The following is a 5,372-nucleotide window of genomic DNA, read 5'->3' on the forward strand; positions in this document are numbered from 1 at the left end:
TGAGATTATTATAACCTAGACTCTAGGTCAGTGTCCTTGCTATTCATTTCCTTTGAGAAGATCTCCTTGCGGTCCATTATGATTGAGAAAAGTTCCCAGCCAACCGGGACCACCCATCCGTACGATGGATCCATGGCCACATCCACCGCACTTTCCTCAAGGTTGCTTTAGTTGTCTAATTACCTACCACATTTAGTTGGACATGCATCAAGCAGCTTCCTTAATTAGCCCATTAGACATCGGTTCCTTCACATAATCTTAGCACTTGACATAAGAAACAATGTCAAACAAGTTCCTTTTCAACAGGTTATCATATTTATCTTTGGAGTACATTCATAAAGTCCAGCGCGTAGGGTTATCCATAATCCACCCAAAGGCTATCCAGCAATCCACATGGATCACTAATCCAAGTTTCTGCCCATAGACTAATATGCGGGCCTCAAGATCCAATCCTGAGTCACGTTGGCCTCTTATGCAGGGCCCGGAAGGCGAGGGATTTATGGCCAGAGCCCCCCTGGCACCCAAGTATCCTCCTACTCGAAGTAGTGCTCAACGGAGAGACCTCACGCAGTGGATTCGGTCCACGTTCCCTTCACAGCTAACAACCCCCTTTGTTAGGGTTAGGTAGACAATCGAGGATAACTGCGGCTGCCTCTCCCTTCAGGCCTTCAACCTAAAGCATTAAATATCCTTCCATCCTTTAGTTCCTTGAGCAAACAATGCAAGCAATGCTTTCTAATCTATTACAAGCACAATCAATTTCAATGGTCGTTTATTTGGCGAACTGCTAAGGAGTGAATCCTTCTCATCGAATGCATCCAACATTCGATCTCGGATCAATTGCGACTTGGCAAGATCCCCAAGGGTTTGTATGTTCTCCCTTTTGTCCTTGGGTTAAGGCCGTACCCTATTAACCCAACTTAACCAATACCTTAGGTTTTATTAATAGTAAATCATGGCGACCATGTCGCTCCAAATTATTGATTGGTCCTTTGCTTCCAAGCAAATACCTAATTCCCTTATCTTGGCAAATTTTCCCAAGAAATGTGATATAACAGGACAGCTAATCATCCTCTTGCAAGTTAAACTTGCACAAGAATCTGCCAATCTCATTCCAAGGAATTGGCAACTCTCTTGTGATCAAACCACAAGATCATGCGACATTGCAACTTGTTGCACAAGTGTCGCATCTATTCCATGGGATCATTTCACCCATTGAACGACATTTTCTAGTCACGAAATCATGATTAGATAAGAAGCAGGGTTTAGGGTGTCTTCTTATCCAATCCATTCCCAATTGCACTAGGCCGACAACATTCGGTCCTAGGGGTTCCAACTCAGTCCGAGTTTCATCTTTTGAATGAGTGATCCTTAGGGTAGAAACCCTAGATCATTTCTTGCAAGTGCGTCGAATCGTTCCTACATTCCGTGAATGTGGGCAGGATTTTTGGATATGAGGGTTTCAACTTGGCAACAAGTGCAAAAGTAGGTCAAGTCCTCAACGTGCTAAACCCTAGTTAGCACTTGGAGTATATTGTATCGATTTAACCATCCTATGCAAATCCTTTGCGGTTTAGGTGTTTTGGGTAATTCAGTTTACTTGTCTTACGACAAGGACAACCATTCCTAAAGATGTTGTCTTGATCTAAAAGGTGAAAAACTAGTTGCATTATGATACAATTCTCGTAAGCACATGATTCATTGCCTCTACGTACGACTAGATTCACAATCCCTAACTTTTCTTGTTAAGACCAAAGCACATGTTAAATTATGGCATAATTTCCATTGATCCTACTAGGACTTGCATTCACGAATCATGCCACTAAGCTTTTAAAATTTTACGCTTAAATGAACAATGCAGCCTTTCCCTAACTACATCTCTTGATGAATGAAATTCTTCTTACTGATGAATGTGCATTATGCAACCTTTCCTAACTACTACGTTGTTAAATGAGATTCATGCCAATTTGAAGCTAGAGTTAACCTATTTCATTAATCCCTTAGAATCTTTTCCATGCTTTGTAATTTCCTACGGTTGATAACGACTTCCTTAATGAATCATTACGAAGAAGATTTGTCTAAAAATGCAACATGCGATTTAATCTTTCCATGCATAATCAAAGGTGTACTACAATAATTTTGACCTTGTAATGGTAGTGGTTAGTTGGTCTAGACTCGTTACTTTGAAATGCACAAAGGCAACTTGCTAAAAATGCATAGACACCTTATGTTCTTTTTCATTCATTCCATTGAAAGTACAAATGACCAACTTCGTATCGCGAAATACTTTAAGTAAATTTCAACTAGCCAATTTATTTCAATCGCATTTAGCTAGGTGGATTTGACAAGCATAAGTGCATCTTAATTCCATGAAATAACCATGCATAACTGCAATACTTCTACGTAAATCAAAAATAGGAAGAAAACCTAGACTTGTGGGCTCGGTGAAATATCCACATGAATATTAGGAGATGATCCTCCTGCAGGTGCGCCTTGTGACTTTTTAGGGGCCGTCGTGATTTCGGCTTCTGGTTTTCCTTCGTGGATTTGAACTACTTGCCTTGGTTTGCAGCCTTATGATCTTTGCCCATCTCCCTTGTACGCGGACATCCCCTTTGAAGTACGAATGCTTGACAGAAGTACCGACTTGTAGAATTTAGTTTATGGAAGGCCTTAGGGTTTGGAGCTTGGGCCTTCTTTCTTTCGGGAAAAGAGGGGGATTTGTGAAAGGATTCTTGAGAAGAACCTTGCGGGAATGGAGACTTTAAATCCCAAACCTCAGGGTGGGCTTGTGGGTGATTGGGGGAAAAGGGCCTTATAGGCTTCCACTTCTTTTCTTCAAAACTCGAGCTTAGGGGGCTTGTGGGAGATCTGGTAGGAAGGGCCTTATAGATTTCCTCTTCTTCTCTTCAAATCCCGAGCCTAGGGGGCTTGTGGGAGATTTGGTAGGAAGGGGCCTTATAGGCTTCTTCTTCTAAGTCCCGAACCTAGGGATGGGTTTGATGGGGGCCTTGCCGGAAGGGGACTTTAAATCTGGGCTAGGAAGGGCATGTGGATCTAATGGGAAGGGGGGCTTAGAGAACCCCATTAGAAGCTTTTTAATGAAGTTTCTAAGAGCTTCTAGGGAGCAATACACCACGTGGAAAGGGAGGAGATGATAATGTCATGGAAAAGGGAGGGGCGGTACTAACGTTGAGTGGGGAGAATTGCTTATCAGGAGATGGCGGCGTTGGCTGCTTTGGTAGATCTGGAAGTGACTGTCAAGCCACATGCAGCGGCATACTCAGCCGGTGGCTCCCTCTCCTCCTCACATCGCAGCACAATGACTAGTCGCTCCTCTGTTCCTTCCTCCACGTAGCCTCTCAGCTTCCTCCTCTCCCTTCAGGCCGCCTACGACAGTCACAACGGCGTCTTCCTCCTCACACATCAATGACAGCAGCTTTGAGCCTCCCGCAGTCTCCCTCCTTCTCCCTTTCTTAACACCCCCCTCCACAAAGGGGGGTTATTATATTCCAAGGGGGGAGAGGGGACCTCCACCACATGGGCTATGCATGCAGCCCACGTCTCCCCCTTGGTTATGAGCCATCCCCTTCCCTCAGCCACGCATCGGCTGGGGAAGATAAGTAAAAAGAATTTGCAATACTCACCTTTATCAACTTAACCTCCTCCCAAGAGGGAGTTTTCCCGCGGTTTATGTCGTTTTGAACCTTGGTCCCAGTTTGCCAATGCGGAGTTCTCCATTTCTCGCGTGCGGTTAGAGATTAACTGCTAGTACTGAAGATAATCTTTGCATGGGTTTCATGCGGTGTGTGGGAAGTTAGTCTAGTAATATTTTTTTACGTGGAAATATTACATAACATCTTCAAAAACTTGGATTGAAACCTTCAACCCTTCTCAGATCTCTACCATCTCCAGAGTCTAAGCTCTTGAAACCCCATACATTATTTTCTCTCAAACCCCTGTGATTGACTGTGAAGTACCTCTTGAACCTTTAAACATTCATTGTAACCTACTTATCTCTTGAAGATATATCTCCATCTATCTTGTCCAGTTTTCTTGCTAGACCCATGTGGTGACCTTTGTTACATATTGAAAGACTTGCAATGGTAGATATTAGCTCAAAGGAAGTAGGTTGGGCTATTGACAACAAAGAATGTAAAGCCCAAAGGTATGGATCAGGATGCTTGGGATGAGTTGGATGAGGTTTGTAAATCCACTCTGATATTATTATTGTTTAAAGAGGTTGATTTCCAATGTTATAGCACCTAAGAATAATGCTTGGCAGTTATGGGAAAATATATGCAATCTTTATGACAAGCAAAGTCTTGCTTCAAAAATGTATTGGCTGAAATAACTCATGGACCTTCACATGAAGGAAGGGACTTGTGTGTCCATACATTTGAATGCATTTCACTCAATTTTCAGCCAGTTGAATTTATAGGGCATTAAGTTTAAGGATAATCTTCCTCCCTTGTTCTTGCTTGTGACACTTGATAAGTAATCCGCTTACTATTTCAAGTGTTTCAAGCCGAACACTAATGGCTACCTCTCACATAGACGATGCGCCATGCATCTCTATGGGTGTAGTGAGCTTACCTCCATGTCCGATCGAGTTACCTCCTCTCCTGAGCACTTCGGTAGCTCCACGATCCAAGTGCAAGCTTCAAGCAAGCTGACTTAGGATCGATCTACACAGGTGAATGCTCAGAGGATAACAAAAGACATGACCACGTCCAATCGCCCCAGGGACTCGACACTGCAATCCACCAAGAGTAACCAGCCCACTGGACTAAACACCACTGCTCCCAGTCAGGGATCGCGACAATCACAGCCCTCGGCCGTGACTTCACCCCTTGCAGGACGTGTCCCTAGCAATTCATCTGCGGAGGAGGTGCCGCAACCAGTATCCTTGGGACACTTTCCGTACTGCCATATGTGATTTTATGCCCAAAGATGATTTGAAACTCCAAGATGTTGAGGGCCTCAAGGAGATAAATAGAAAGAATGTACATGTAGTCCGTATTTCTCATGCATTGACTGTAAGGGATAGACATGATGGTCAGAGTAATAATGACTGCGATGGTAGAGACTCATAAAGTTCTCTTACATGGCATTACTATGGGAAGCATGGTCATATTTGGTATCAATTCCATAAGATGCATGATGATAAGTGTAAAGAGAAATGCAAGGGTAAAGTGCAGGAAAAGTCTGATGATCGCAATGTCATTGTCCCTAGTAAGTCAAGTGTAAAGATCAAATAAATAAATATAGTGCAGTGCCTAAGTAGATAATGAGTATATCTTACCAACTTCCTCTCTTAATGTTTCATATTTGATAAATGCTTAATCTATATATTCTCAATATTGGTTGCT

Source organism: Lygodium microphyllum, unplaced genomic scaffold, assembly GCF_053477565.2.
Source record: "Lygodium microphyllum isolate KBCC unplaced genomic scaffold, Lygodium_microphyllum_v1.1.10 scaffold_98, whole genome shotgun sequence".
In the NCBI taxonomy this organism is placed as follows: domain Eukaryota; kingdom Viridiplantae; phylum Streptophyta; class Polypodiopsida; order Schizaeales; family Lygodiaceae; genus Lygodium; species Lygodium microphyllum.